This window comes from Stegastes partitus, unplaced genomic scaffold (assembly GCF_000690725.1).
Source record: "Stegastes partitus isolate 25-593 unplaced genomic scaffold, Stegastes_partitus-1.0.2 Scaffold666, whole genome shotgun sequence".
Lineage (NCBI taxonomy): Eukaryota > Metazoa > Chordata > Actinopteri > Pomacentridae > Stegastes > Stegastes partitus.
The window spans coordinates 240,168-256,602 of record NW_007578397.1 but is presented as its reverse complement, the minus strand read 5'-3'; the positions used below and the strand labels follow the sequence as shown (position 1 = coordinate 256,602).

The 16,435-nt window shown below is 39.6% G+C and overlaps 1 protein-coding gene across 5 annotated transcripts in view; it reads left to right on the top strand.

Annotated features, from left to right (window-relative positions):
• The first annotated feature begins 3,724 nt into the window (after nt 1-3,724).
• The window catches only part of slc4a2b (solute carrier family 4 member 2b), a 49,979-nt gene continuing 37,268 nt past the window's right edge, over nt 3,725-16,435 (top strand). For 3 of the 5 annotated variants that reach the window (XM_008290314.1, XM_008290313.1, XM_008290310.1), the window contains exon 1: nt 15,283-15,498. The gene's annotated coding sequence lies outside the window, so the exon portion shown is untranslated. Of the gene's footprint in view, nt 3,768-11,299; nt 11,411-15,282; nt 15,499-16,435 lie in introns of those variants that run through there. The other 2 variants (XM_008290311.1, XM_008290312.1) reach the window with 2 other exon arrangements.

Genomic DNA, 16,435 nt, shown 5'->3' with positions numbered 1-16,435 from the left:
TCATCATAAAGTTTGTTCGTGGACTTGGTGCCACCAGAAGACCAGTGTTTACTTGGTGTGTCACATACCCATGGCAAAAACCACTATATACTAGTTTATCACCAAAGAACTGAGGTGTATTTTTCAGGATGACAGTATGCATAAAAAACAAAAGGCTAGATTTTGATTTAGCCTCCACACTCAGCCAAGATAGTCAATTATGTATCTTACACACACTGGCATGGAAAGAACAAAGAACTAATCTGGCTGCCCCGTTCTGTGCAATTTGAAGCTTTTTAGGGTGTTTTTGAGCAGCACTTGACCAGGTGACTGGGCAATACTCCAACTGTGACAGAACAAGTGACCGAACAGCATCATTCATAACAGAGCGTGGAATATAGCCGGAACATTTCCTTGACATGGCAATGCCCTTTCCCATCATGGAGACAATTTGATCGATCTGGTCAGACCAAGACAGTAAGCTGTCTTGGAACACAGAGAGATATCCTTCTGCTGTCAGAAAAACAGCCACTGAAAAACACTAGCTGTGATCTGCCAGAGAGGTAGCTTTTCATCCATGCAAGAGCTAGAGGTGAAACACCATAACATTTAAGTTTAGCTAGAGGAATGCTGTGGTCAGTGATATCAAATGCTGCAGTAAAATCCAACAGCACAGCCCCTACTAGTTTCTTGTCATCTATATTGTTAACCACTGATCACTCATGTGTACTAATGCAGTGCTCGTAGAGGGTCCTGGTCTATAGGCATGCTGTGCTTTTGAAAGTAGTCCATTACTACTGAAATAATTTAACATTTGATTAAAAATAACTTTCTCTATTATCTTACTGAGCACAAGGAGTACGCTAATTGGTCTACAATTGGAGCCAGTATAACCTGCTTTTCCATCCTTGGGTAAAGGTATAATTTTGGACTCTTTCCAAAGCTCAGGAAAGTTTCCACTGAGTAAAGATCTATTTAAGATACGACATATCGGTTTGGAAAGCAGGCTAGCAACGATCTTAAAAAATTTCCGTCCAGGTTATCCATGCCTGGAGATGTATCATCTGAGAGAGAGCGCAACATCCCCTCAACGTTGTCCTGATTAACTGTATCAAAAGTAATAGAGCAGGTTTTATCACTCATAATATCGTTAACAGTGTTTCAAGGTAAATTAACATCATCAAATTTCATGCAAGATCTTAACCTGTCTACTTTGTTGATGAAAAAATTGCTAAAATAACTAGTTACTTCATATGGCCTGGTGATGAGCTGACCTGCACATTCCACGTACTTTTGAGATTTCCCTGACATCTTACACATTAATTCATTCAGTGTTTGCCACAATTTTTTATTGTCATATGTAAATTGTTAGTCCCTAGTTATTCCCATATTTTTAAATGAAGCTACTTTACATGCTGACTAATGTCTAAAATGATTTTGACACTTGCAGTTGACAGTCCTTCTTGTCAAATAAGGAACTAGCACTTTAAATTTACAAATTGTAACTGCAGAAATCCTTTGTTTGATGCCTTGGTGGTACTACTGTAAAATAGTCAACTGCAGGAATAGCTGGTGGCATCAGGAGAGATAAAACTGCTATTAAGTGAGATAAGGTCTAAATTAACTGGCAGTTGCTCAGATTATGATTGGTAGGTTGAACATCACCCGTAATAACCTGCTCTTTTATTATATTTTATGCAGTGCAATCTTATTCTTACACAGACTTGTTTTTACACAGTGCAGCAATTGTATTTTTATTGTATTTTTTTGTAATGACTTTGTGCTCTTTTGCCGTATTCTGCTAACCCAAACAGCTGCTAAACTGCCTTTTGTTGTAGTTTAACAATGTCAGTAAAGATCTATTCTATTGTATTCTATTCTATTCTAAATGCTCTTTATGCAGGAATCTTTACGGGGCCACCCAGGGTCTACATGATTTCCTGTAAGTTATATTTCCTTAAAGTCCCCTCAGTTGTCCCAGTGTCTGTGGTCTGTGTAATTTGTATAGTTTTTCTACAACAGAGTACAATGAGGGCAAATAAGTTCAATAAGTGAAGCAGGTAGATAGAAAAAAATCAAAAACCAAATCAGACACACTGCAAGCACTAAAGCAATATAGCTAAAATGCAGCATACAAGTGTAGATTGATTTTATGTCAGTGGCCAAGAATATATGACTAATTAGTGGAAATGAGCGACAGATGTTCAGGCAGGTGATGCTCAGTTTTCTTCCTAGCAGCAGGAAGGCCTGAGGTCAGCTGCTGGTCAAGAAGGGAATAACAATGCAAGAAGAAATAGAAGAACAGTGGCAGGTGTGAAAAATGTGAAATATGTGACCACTTTAAACCTATTTCGTATGAATAAACAACATATGAGCAAAAAAAAAATGGATGGACAAGTAGAAATCATCCTAAACTGCACAAATTGTACAGACATTTAAGATGGGATACATTAAAAAAAGCGTTTACTTAATCCAGCCTTTCTGTTGACCTTCATAAAGAAGAAGATAAGAAAATGTCAATTCTTCACTTTGGTGATTAGGACTGAAGCTGCCTTATTTATTTATTTATTTATTTATTTATTTATTTATTTCTGTTTAACTGTGACTGTTAATCAATTATTCTATGTATAATTGTATAAAAACAAAAAATTTTCGATGGCCAAACTGTGAACCTGAAGATATTCATTTTACAAGCACATCAAACAGAATAAAGCAACAAGTGCTGATATATGACATGCTGAAAGCAGCAAATATTTGGTCTTTTTTCTGGCCAAATGACTTAAATGATAAAATAAGATCCTTGATACTTACTTCAGAATCAGAATCAGTTTTATTAGTCAAGTATGCACACACACATATAAAGAATTTGATTCTGTTTGTTCTTTCAAATGACTCACACAAAACACATGCATTTACACAAGGATAGCAGGTTAAATAAAGGAAATGTGTGTATCACTGCTATGTGGAGCTATAGATATGTGCAAAAGAGCACCTTTAAAGTGAGTCCTCATTTTTTCCCATTTATATATGAAGGCAATTAGTTATTTAGTCAGCTATATGTTTGACTTCTCCTACTGTCATAATCTGGTTGAACCTGCTAGGGGGCACCAAGTTATGCCAATTGTTGATGATTTTCAGTAACTATGATGATGACAAATACAAAAGATTGCAAATTCTTCTTTAAGGTAGACAAATGTTGTTCTTGTGGATATTTTTTTGAGTAAAAGTGTAAATAAATCCCCATTTGGTGTTTTAATTTTGTGTCAATGCACCTGCTGAGCAGCAGTTCTTCAACTTTTGGGTGCAGAGTGACGTTGTGGAAAGTAAAAACCAAAAAATCTACAAATTTAATTGATTTTGAGTGTTTTTTTTCCATTTGTCATTCCAGGTTATGAGCATCATAACGGAACGACTCCGTCACTCAGGCCTTCGACAGAAATATGATTCATAGTTTGCGCAAGCGCAATAACTTCTGTCTGAAGAAAGCGGCGTCATGCTCGCAGACATTTTCAGAGTTAAACCGGAATTTTGATGTGATTACTTCAAACTAATGGCATAAAAGAGCGTATAATAGGACTCCCAAAGTGTGTCAAGCTGCAATGTAATATTTTAATATTTTATTACCTTTGTGAATTTATTATAAAATGTTATATTTATCGTTAGGGTAAGCAAATGCGCTTGATACTGTTCAAACAATTTTACGACAAATTAGCCACCGGAAGTGAGGTGGGTTGAATATAAGCGATTGACGCCGGTCACCGAGAGTTTGAGTCGAGTACCAGGCACCGGTGAGTAAATAATAAGCTATAATCTGAGTGTGACTGAAAGCCTGACATAGATTTCGCTTTGTGAAAAGGCGTTTTCTCGCTTTGAACCGGTGTTTTATTGAAGGTCACTGACCGCTCTTGACTGTTGACTCGGTTTTGTGTGTGAAGAAGCGAGGCGGCGTTGACAGCCAGTGAACTGCCGCACACGCATGCAAAGTGTCCGCAGCCGCCGGTGCGTGACTTTGCTTTGTCTCCCGGCTTGTTAAGCAGGTACGATAACGAGGGGAAAAACGTGGGAATACGTTCAGACTGTCGGCTTTTGTTGTTGGTTACAGACTCCTGGTGGACTGTGGGGAATTTTAACGGTGGTGTCGGGGAAGTTGCTCATCCTAGCAAGCTAACGGTCGGTCCTCCTGACAGCGGCCGCGACGGTCACGCTGATGAGTGTCGGAGCTAAAGCAGTTTTTTCTGGTTTCCTGAATTACTTCGCTTTCAACGAGACAATGTGGGGAGTAGGGGGGTGTGGTCGGCTTCATTCATTCATTCATTCATTCATTCATTCATTCATTCATTCATGCTCATTCAGGGAGCAACGGCAGCACTGAGTGTCTTTTGTGTCTCAGGTCAAGGGGTGACATAGTTCCTCACATGGTAAGTTAACTCGGTTAATAAAAGGGGATGTATTCCTTCCCAAATTGTTAAAATAACTGCAACATGACAATTCAATCTCATCTCTAGTTAACTATTTAGTCTCTGTAATGTCAGAACATTGTGGAAAGCAGCTTATTTGCTTGACCAATTGTCCAAATCATCAAGTATATTTGAAATATGGCTTCCAACTAGCCATTATTTTTGTTTGTTTGGTCTATAAAATGCCAGAAGTAGATGAAGAATGTTAACAGGTGTTCTAAAATGTCTTGTTCTGTCGACAACCCAAAGATAGTCAGTAGCGAAGTAAAGGAATGGGGAAAATATCCACATTTAGGCGCCGGAATCAGAGAATTTAGACATTTTTACTTCAACTGATTGATCAATTATCGGAATAGTTTTCAAATAATCGATTGTTAGATCAATCGCTCTAATGACCAAAGTAACCCAAAGTTATGCAGTTTACTGTCATGGAGAAGGAAAGAAACCAGAAAATATTGAAATTTAAGAAGCTGAAAACAGAGTTCAGACTTTCTTTAATTGAAAAAAATGACTCAAATTGATTAATTGATTAACAAAACAGTTGGTCAATAATCTCATAATGAATAACTAATCCATTTATTCTTGCAGCTCTAATTTGAAACGATGTAAATACTGAAAAACTGTGAACTCCCACATGAGGAGATGGAACATATTTGTTTTAGGCGTTTTTGTTTGATTAGCTGCTGCCCATTAACTTTCTATCACTACATTAATCCACCTTTTGTTTTTTGCAGTTAATAAAAGCTCTAGATAACTTACTCTGAAGTTTCTCAAAAACACAGCCCCACGTGTCTTATTTTCTTCTTGTGCATTGTGTTCATTAGAGCTGCAGCGATCAATCAAATAATAAATCACCAACTATTCTGACAATCGATTAATCCGTTTAAATGTTTCTAGTTTCTTTAAGTTTCTGTGGCTGTAAACAACACAAGACATTTGTGGATGTAATTTTGGGCTTTTAAAAAAAGAAACATTTTTCACCATGTTCTAAGATTTCATAAATTAAACAACTCATCAATTCACTGATAAATGAATCAACGGATACATCGACAGTGGAAATAATCACTAGTTGCATCAGTAGTGTTTTTCTGTGTACATATTGGACACATTAATGAAGACAGATGTTTGCTGTAAATGCATTCGCTGACTGTGCCAGCAAGCCATCACTCATTTTAATCTGTGCATTATGCTACTTTACAGCTGTTGCTGTAAAAGCTGCCTGTCTAGTCTGACCAGGAATCAATGCATTCGATCTATTAAGATATAAAATAGAAATGCATTAAGTCATCTCATCTGTGAGGCTCAGCGCAGCAAGTGCTTTGTTATGTTTGTTTTGTTTACTTTTTAATTACTGGTCTGATTCAGTGTTTGAAAAATGGGATCATGTTGAACTGAGCTTTTTCATGAGCTGTGATGATTCCTGCCTCGCACTAATTACTGAAACGCTGCCATCGTGCATGTTGTTAGTTCCAGTGGCGAGTTTCCTACAATGACACGTCAAATTGTCTGCTGTTAAAAGGTCTATGACGCAAGTTTATTTGGAAAGGAAACAGCAGTTCTCTGAAGTTAGCAAGGCTGTTGAGGTTCAGGTTAGCAGGATTTATTATGATAGTGACAAGATGGACAGACGGTTCTGACAGAAAACAAACAGGGATACTCGTATCTCAGTCAAACCCAAAGTTCTCCTGACCAGCAACGCCATTAAAACCACTGACAGGTGAAGTAAATAACATTAATTATGTTGTTTATGGTGGCTCCTGTCAAGAGGTGGGATATATTAGGCAGCAAGTGAACAGTCGGTTGCTAAAGTTGATGAATTAGGGGCAGGAAACATGAGCAAGCATAAGGGTCTAAGTGACTTTGACAAGGGCAAAATTGTAATAATTAGACGACTGGGTCAGAGTACCTCCAAAACGACAGGTCATGTGGAGCGTTCACGGTATGCAGTGGTTAATAACTACCAAAAGTGGTCCAAGGAAGGACAAGTGTTGAACTGGCGACAGGTTCATGGGCGCTCAAGCCTCACTGATGTGTGTGGGGAGAAAAGGCTGGACGTGTGGACAGATCCCACTGAAGAACACAGATTGCTGAAAGCCATACTGCTGGCTATGCTAGAAAAGTGCCGGTGTACTTATAGCAACTCCTGTCCTGCTGACAGCGCCTACAGTGGTGAGTTGGCCTGTTCTGATGAATCACATTTTCTTTCATGTCATGTGCACAGCCGTATGTGTTGTTTATCAGGAAAGGGATGCATTGTGGGAAGAAGGCAAGCTACAGGAGGCAGAGTAATGCTCTGAGCAATGTTCTACTGGGAAGCCTTAAGTCCTGAAATTCATGTGGATATTACTTTGACACGTACCTCCTACCTAAGCATTACTGCAGACCATGTACACCCCTTCATGATCACAGTATTCCCTGACACAGGAGAGTACCCCCTGCAATGCTAAAAACATAGTTTAGTAGTAATTTGAGGAACATAACAAATGGCTTAAGGTGTTGACTTGGCCTCCAAGTTTCCTAGATCTCGAGCTGATCAAGCATTTCTGGAATGTACTTTAAAAAAACAAGTCAGATTCACAGAAGTTCCCACTTACTGAGAACACCAGCTGTTGGCTTCTTGATGCCTGATACCACAGGACACCTTCAGAGGTCTGTGGAGTCAGAAGTGGACCTGCACAATATCATGCAGGTGGTTTTAAAGTTGTGGCTGATTGGTGTGTGTAGAAGCTTATCCTGCTCTTGAGTTCATTGCCAATTAAACAGTGGAATTTGATGTTTTGTGTGTGAAAGCTCAGGTAATCTGGGCAAAAGTTAACTTACATTTGCAGAAACTAAAGAGAAAATCCACATTGGCTCCCTTTGTTGCTAGTTTGCTCAGAGTTTGGTCACGAGTTGGGCTTCCAAAGAGTGACAGAATCAATCATTACATAACTTTAGCACTAGTTGTAACCTATGGACCCATTCGAAACCCCCTCCAGGATCACTTGAGGTCCCTATTCCCTAGTTTGGGAACCACGGTCCCAGCACCGTTAGCATGGCTGATAAACGTCAGGACGTGCCCTCTGGCAGGATGGAGGAAGGATGTGCGTCTCCTCTGCTGACTCACCAATATCATCTCCATGTGTGCTCCAGATTATCTGAGGAGATATTTCACTTTGATGTAAAGCCGAGGCTCCGGATAAAGCGATTATCTTTCCTTAGAGTCTGTTAAATCTAAGTTAAGCAAACCTCTGTGGTGTTTTTACCTTACAAATCCTGAGCGATACGAGGAATCATAAGGTCGTGGAATCTGAAATGTTTGCCTTGGTGAGTCTGACCTTATTTGATCTTTGGAAAAAAAAAGAAAAGATCAAATTCCACGGCTTCCTTTTGTCGCATAGCACAGTGCGGAGCTTGAACACATCAGATAGATCCATCTTATCTCTTTGATCACAGCTTTTATTTGTTTTCTTTCGCCTCAGTGAAATATGTCAAACAGACTTATTGTGAAGCGATTTGTGACAACAGCAGTGTGTTTGGCTTTCGAGCAAAAAGAAAAAACAAAGAGCCCAAACATTTGAGCAGAGTGTCTCCACATTCCTGCTACAAACTGCTTGGTCATGCAGAAGAGAAGGAAGGAAAAGAGGCAGATAATAAGCATTTTTTTAAAAATCACGGGCTCTCGGCTCTTCGTGTTTATTTTACCTTCCTCTGTGCAGATAAACAGACCCACTATTTTGTCCATAAACACATCAAGCCTGAAAAAAAGGTCTTAACCTAAGCACTATTATTTTAGTCCTGTTTACTATTTAAAACCACAGCGTTCACTTGCTCGGCTTTTCATTCCTTTTCAGGTTGTGTTTCCTGCCACACACACGTAAGCACATTACGTTGTTTCCCAGGAAATGAATAAATGGCTGATTTGTATTTGACCGTAGTATGAGATTTAGGCCTTTGTTTTGGTTCTGGGAGCCTGGGGGATATTTTATTCCCGCCCTGTCTGAGTCTCGAGAGAGTAAATACAGTTATTACAAGTGCACCGGGTCACTGCTTCATAATTGCTGTGTTTCTGTGAGAACGTAGCTTTACCTTTTGTCCAGCTGCCGCAACCTGAGCAGTCCTGGATGCAGTTACACCCAAACACTTCCTATGCTGGATAGCACCCAAAAAAAAGGGTCTGATTGGCCAGTGGAGATTAAAAAGTTATCAGCAGGCAAAATTACATAATCATTGATATCGGCTGATGAAGGCTCTAAAATGAAATTTCAGCATCATCCCAAGCAAAAGGTTTACAATTTTGTTTGACAGTGCGAAATAGAAATAAATATTGTTTGTTTTAGTGCTAAGTTCAAGTAGTTTCCCTATTTTTTTTTTTCCTTGGAAAAGGAAGATGATGCAGGCACGAGGAGTCTGCATCATGTTCCAAATGTTGCAGAAACGACCCCGTAATTTGCCCTTTCAGCCTTTCTGTTTCCATTATGGTGTAGGAGCCAACAGCTCTGGTAACGACCTCAATTCAGTGTGCACCAAAACAACAACAAATAGTAGTTACTGGCTGCTACTTTAGTTCTGTGAGCACACAGGAAATAAACGAGTAGAGGATTTGGTGTGCCGGCCTGAATGGTGAAGTTTGTTGTAAATAGTGATGTTGGAGAGAAGAAGGCTGCTCTGAGTTTAACCAAGTAGCGTCAAAGCCTGCACAAGAGTTTTTCAGAGCAGCTCAGAGGTACATACGCTAGAGTAGGTACATTTTCTAGCCATGAAAGAGGTTCTACAAGGGCAAAGAACTCCTGTAGAACCAGTTGGAAGACGCACAAAGGTTTGGGCCACCCTTAAAACAGCCCACAAGTTCCTGCAGTGGGAAATGCCTTATTGTCTACGTTTGAAAAGCATTCTGTTTTAGGTCTGCACCTGCTAGTGGGCCGTCACAATAAGACAAGGTGTATTAGTATGCTAATTCCACTGCAGGAGCAACCTGATGTTTTCTGCAATTAGACTGAAAAGTAATTCCTGCCATTTAATTAAATGCATGGTTGCGTGATAAAAATCTCATTTGCTGATTTAGATAGACTTTGTATTTTCCAGACTTTATTTTGATGAGTTCGGTTGATATAGTAATGCTGGTAACTGCATCAACTTAATATTGTATGTAATGTAAACTCAGCTTTCTGCGTTAGTTGATTTGAAACTTCATTCAAGATGAGGTAACTTTTTAAAATTGACTTGATAATTCAATTTCCCTTTATCTTGAGTTCAGGATTGCAAGTCCCCAAGTCTATCTCGACGTGACTGGACAATTTCAGACAGTAAAGAAAGGTAATTAAAATTAACTTTGATTGTAGGGAAGAACTCATTCACCAAAGTCAATGTAGTTTGTTGGTTGAACATTTTATAGAACTCAAAAAGACTGATGTAGACAGGTGGGTTTGTTTTTTTTGTTAAGGTCAAACATTATATTATAAAGTGTTGATGAAAAAATATATGCACATATATCTATATTAGCAGCAGTCAAATGACTTTAATATATCGGTCAGTCAGATATTGGCAATAATCTAATGTGTGCATCCCTTAGAACAAGTGTGTTGTTTTCTGCATTTTGCACTATTATGCGTTGTATTCCTCTTTATATTTCTATGGGTGCTTCAGGATCGTGACATTACAAATACTTTCCTGTAGACAAAATCCTTTACGTCACCATTTAAAGCAACAGAAGCATTACAGGAATGCAATGTCAGTGCTTGTTTAGTGTTTTTATTCCAATCTGATACAGGATTTTTGAGGTTTTATAGCTGCACAAATAAATATCTTTTCTTAATAGCGGAACAAATTAGTGTATCTAATAATATCAAAGTGTCTTGTAATGAAAGAAACCACAGAGGATTACAACCCAGCTCAGCGGAGCAGTTTGTTTTTTTTACAGCCTTATACAGCCTTACAGACTTAGACAGTTCTACTTTACACTGACCATTCATCAGCTTTTGCTCTCAGTTAAAAAAACAACTTTGATAAACTCACTGCACACTGCCTGAAAAGGAAAACATCCACATGTACATTAATTAATCTATATTTATTGCAGACATGAAAGTAGCGCCTGACTGGGCTTCGCTTTTGAAGAGGTGAAATTTTTTACAAATGAAGCCAACTTCAAAAAAATAAAAAGGAATGAAGACCAAACAACGGTGATGCTTGATGCTTGTTTTGCTCTGCTGCAGTATGCATGCTGTATATTGCATGAGGCGCCACTCATTGACTTCTATATATAGCTGAAATATTCGCACTTGAACTTGAGCTTACTGATGTTAGCTCTGAACTTTGTCACATATTTTTTTGTGGACTTTCAGGTTCAGCAGTTGGAGGTAGATGTGTATTTGTTTCCATTTCAGTGTTTAGCCTCCCACAGCGCTTCATACACCCTTAAACCTCTTCAAGGTATAAAAATGTTTGAGCGATGATTGCTTTTCCTTTTCTGGAGGAGAGGACAATAGGCAGGCGTTATGTAAACAGTCGGGACTCAGCTGCCTCTTAAATCCCTCTTCACCCCCAAGACAGGTGCTGCTTCAGCCGCAAGCACCGCCGTCGCTGCCCCGAAGCCTCCGATGGGACAAAGAGCGAGATAAAGATGGACATAGATTGAGTGAGTGCAGCTGTTGAGCTGTGTGAGACTGGACCTGTTCCAGTGACTCTGTGTGCACATAACAAGCACAGTCATGCCGAAGTGCCGGACGCTGCCAAACCCTGAGTGAAGTGAGTGTGGCCACTGGGCTGTGAAGAGTGCAGCGGGGAGGTAGGGACGTCTGCATGCTGAGAGGCTCAGGAGGTGGCTGGGTGACTTCTAAACTGCAGAGCTGTTTCAGACTAAAGCACTCAGAGGCAACAGAGGCAGCACGTAAACCAAATCCCAGGGAAGCTGTCAGAGGTATACAGCTGCATCGAGCTCTGTCTGACCAGGCCTGCACAGGAGATTTGGCTGGATGAGAGCACTGAGCAGGTTTCTGGTGAGTTTCGGTCGATTTAGGCTTTCTTGTCTGTGCGGCTTTAGAAGTTTAATTTTAGGCTTCACAGTTTCAACCTGTTGCGCTCTACCTGTTGTCTTTCTTGAGCAGTTTCTCCTAAATAAGTTTTCCTTCACTCCTAGTAGGAATACGGCCTGGTAGATTTGTTTTAGACTCCACCAGGGAGAAGAATACCAGGAAGCTTGGACGGAGAATTTCCGTAATGTGTTAACACTTTATATAAAAGCTTGGACAACTGAAGGCGGGATGTTTTTGTCTAAGAATTCTTGTTAAATGTTATTTTCATGCTTTTATTTCTTTCAGAATATAATTGTAATACGCACGAGATGGTTTGGATGAGGTGCAGATTTCTTCTTTTTCTTTTTTTCCCCGCTCATTTCATTTAGCCAAACATTAAAGCCAAAACCTTCAATCTGGCTCAACAAAGTGAAGAATGAGGACAGAGCTTCTATTCTGTGCAGGTTAGTGTAGTGAAAGAAGCATATCATCTGTCAGACATGGATGAGAAAGGGCTGTCAAATGTCCTTGCACGAATGAAGTCACACCTCTTTATATAGCTGACCACAGTGGATAATGCTATTATCAGGGCACTGTTGGGATTGAGGAAAGCCCCAGACTTTGAAGTGGACTTCAATTTTAGCTGCTTGCGGCTTTAACTGTGTTTCTTTTCCCCGCAAGACATGCATGTGACTCCCCAGTGGGCCTTCATCCCTGGGGACAAACAGTTATATCTCTCTCACACACACACACACACACACAGATTCAGACTCCTTATGGGGTTGGGCATTTCTTTTGCCCTTAGGCTCATATAAGCTGATGTGGAATGCAGCGCTTGATTATTTGGCCAACGGGTAAGCAACTTGTTTAGATCACAGGGTTGTTCTTTGTTCGCTGCAAAACACAATTAATCTGGCGGCTTTTATGACTTTAGTTGGGATTAATTGTGTAATAGTGTTGATTCCTCCATGACATGACAAGGTTTTTTTTTCCTTTGCCAAATAAAACAGCAGCATGCCAGCNTAAACAAGGTGAGCTCCAATAAATCTAAACCTGATGATTTCCCCTTGATTTCTCTATATCAAACTTCACTACCAGTTAGGAATATTGGGCAACATGTCATTGCGTTCCCACTCATTCATGCGTATATATTCACAAATAGATAAACATCCTGTGCACAATTGTAAACAGGCACCAAAAACATGCAGTTAAAAGCTCATCTGTGTTGATTTTATTTTGAAATTGAAATGAAAAAAGTTGTGAGTTATACACAGCACCAGTCAAGACTGACATTCCTCTTTTTCAGAATGTCAATTACTCATTGCAGATGCTGAGAAACTTCTTTGCAAAGTTGCAGTGCACTTCATGAGAAGAAAAGTTGCCTCAAAGAAAGCCAGAAAGACTTGGTGACTCACTCCCTGTACTGTAGTCTGTTATATTAGATGTCATTCATTTCCCTGTATGTGGTAAACCAGGCTTTTGTGGACTTTTTGTTGTCCTTAGCTTTTGATGTAAAAAGCCTTTTCTTTGCTGGCGGGTCACCTTGACTTTGTGTCGCAACATGGCCTTATGCCACTCTTGTAGATCGAGGAAGGGATCGTCATGGTTATTTTGAGAATACATACAGTATTTCCTCATGGGAAGCACTGTGCCTAATGCTCATGTGATTTCTTTAAAGAACCAGAAAACATTCCTGCCTGGTTTGACCAAGAAGCAACTTCCAGGGCTGAAAAATGAAGTCACTACAAAAAAAAAGCTACAGTTCTTCAAATGGTCACCTCTGGATGGGTTCAAAAAAAGAGTTGACCCTCATGTTAAATCGAGGGTTTTCCCATCTTTATATATAGTTAGTGGTTGTCATCCATAATTAGTCCAACCAATTGCCAAAGCACATTTTATTTATTTTATTTTATTTAAATGCATTTCTAGAAATGTTAGTAGCATCTTGGGGTGGCAGCATCAGTTAGTCGGCTCAGTCAGTTTGGTCCAGACCATAAACTGTATGTAAAGATGGACGAAGAAAACAAAGATGTTACCCATTTGTTAGAATTGAAGCTGTATCTAAGACTGGCTTCTTGGTAAAGGCTGTCCTTTTAGATTCTCCTTGCTTATGTTGTATCCGCTCTCAGATGTACGTTGCTTTGGATAAAAGCATCTGCTAATTTAAATTGTAGATTAAAGCTAGGACCTTCCAAATGTTACACATACAGCGGAAGCAGAGGAGCGATACTTTAAATCTGATTGGACCACATAGCCACCTCATACAACACTACTGGTAGGTCAGCTGATGGGCAAAGTGCATTGTACACAGTTTGCTAAATGCTAAAATTGCATATAAAGTGCATTAAATCTGGAAAAAAGTGGAGATGGATAACCGATTAAAACAAACTAATGAACAAGGAAGTGCATTGCCTACTCCATTAACAACTAAATAACATTAATTTCATCACAACTAAATCAGAACGTCCATCCAACAGCTTGTCTATTTTCCAAACCAGCATGTCAGTCAAACCAGTCATGCCTCCAAACATTTGTCCCTTTGAGGCCTAACAGCTACTTATTTATGGAGTTATCTTCAAAGTGACCCCTAGCACACTGATCAGGAAGAGGGAGTTTAGCTACAGTTGTGATGACTTGTGGAAATAATAGATGAGCTAGTATTTCGTGGGAAAAGTTGACCCTTTTCAATGGAGGTCTATTCGACCCACAGAAACCAGCATTAAACAACCCTCAGTGGTATTGCACTTAATTTTTTATTTAACCTTTTTTTTTAACGAAGTATGCCAGGTGGCCATTGTAAATGTGAAAGTACACGTTATAAAGTACACTTTATGGTACTTTCACAATGTCTTCAATTTCAAGCCATGACTGTTGTTGCTTGGTCCAAAATGAAATAACTCAACTATTGGGTGTCTTGCTGCAACCTTTTGTTCAGACATTCATGGTCTCCAAAGGTTAAATCCCAATGACGTTGGAAATACCTTGACCTTCTCTGTAGACTTTCATATTTGTAGTTTGGAATTAAATGTCTCATCAATCCAGAGGTACTGGATAGATTGAGTCCCATGAAAAGTTGTGCATGTCTTCATATTCACCCTGAAGATGAATTATAATAACTTTGGTGATCCCATGATGCTTCATGTTACATCACTACTTAGTAAAATTTTAATTTACTTTGCTTTGTGACATTCAGATGTTTGCATTAAGTCAACATGTTTTTTTCAGGCAGGGTTCAAGACTCAATGCATCCAGTTTTTTGAGCAAAATGCTAGCATTAGTATGCCAACACGCTTGTATATAATCAATAATATGGTGTTTTGAAGGTTTCCATGCCAACATTACCTTGAGGTCGGGGCTTCACGATAAATCTAGCTGGTTTTGGGATGATTCTAATAGAGACTAAGCAGAAGAATCCTATTTCTTCTGCACAAATTTATGCATATTTTCTTATAATTTGCATCTAATGCTAGTGTTTTTGTGGTTTATGGGATAATTTCACTTCTCTGGGACTGTAAAAATGCATAGTTCAGTTGAGGAAAATCATTAATCACAGCTGGCTGTTGGCATTTGTAGCCACTTACAAGTTGTAAGTTGGCATCACAAACCTAAAAACAGTTAGAACATGCAAATCCACTGTAATGGTGTGGTCAAGACAGATATTGATCAGCAGGGTTTGGATTACCACTTTCAGCTTCAGGTTTTGTGTGTGTGGCAGACACAGATAGATGAGTGTGTCTGGGCAACAGCCTCTGACTCAGTGTTGAATGGGTCCTGGAGTCACATGGCTACTTGTCAGCAGGCTGGAGGAGGAAACATAATCCCGAGGAGGAAGGCTGCCGTTATCAGTCCGTGCATGCTGCTCTGAGAGAGTCACTCGGCTCGAGGAGAGGCACGACGACACACGATCGGACGAGACGCTCCACATCACTAACTCCCATTTGCTTTGTCTCTCTGTTTTCTCCCTCTGTTTGTTTTCGCCCTGCACTCTGACCAGCACCAGGTCTCTCTTCACGGCAGAGTTCAGAATTGCGGTACAATGTCTGCGGTGGCTTCTCTGCAGTAAGCACACAAAGGTAAAGTATGATCCCGGATCTCTTTTTGTGCTTCTTGACCAGTCGCCATGATTTCAACTTGTCTTGCTTTTACAGTTGCTTTTTAAAATTGATTTTATTGTCTGTTTCATTCATTGTTTCCGTGAATTGGTTACTAAAAGGTGTCTGGACTTGTTTGTCAGGTCAAATGTAATCAAGCTGAACTTGATTTTTCCTGTTCGTGGCACTTTCTGTGCATTTTTTTCCTGCATGGAGGAATTTTTGGTGCCCCCCAAGGAGGCTTTAGCAGCCCCAAAGGAAAACCACCAGTGTGAAAATCATAATAATTAAGACTATGATAGCAATTCAGATTCTTTAACCTTTTTTTTTTTATGACGTATGCTTTCATTTACTCAAGCATATCAGACATTTTTGTTACTGAACTGGCCAGAAATGACAGAACATGCATAGATTTCTGTCAAATAAGGTACTGCAGACTCATTTCCTTTCACTATCTGCAAACCAATCGTGCCTACTGTCACTTGTGGTCGCCCCCCCAAACTCCCGCTCTGTGCCAGGAAAAACCCTGTTTTCTTTAATATCCAGTTGATTTGGGGTGAGGGTAGAGCTGAGTCAGCCTTGAACCATAGTGATTTGTAGCCAACTGTAAACACATCCTGATCTGCTCCACAGGTTACACAGCAGAAAAAAAAAAAGGCTTCAGACGAGCTACTTTCTGCCCACTTTTGTTCTAGCAGCACAAACATGCTCTTCCAGTCTTATAAATCCCAATTAAAGCCTTTAAAGAGCATGTTTTTTGGATGGGATGGCTCTCAGAATGCTGTGGTTGATTCAGAAATGACTTTTTATGGCTAAGTATTTTTCTTAAACCACATTCTGTTCAACCCAGTTTTTTTAAGGTCTGCCCCCGTCATTTGCGTTTTCCTCTGATCTCATATAGGAGATAAGAGTGTTGATT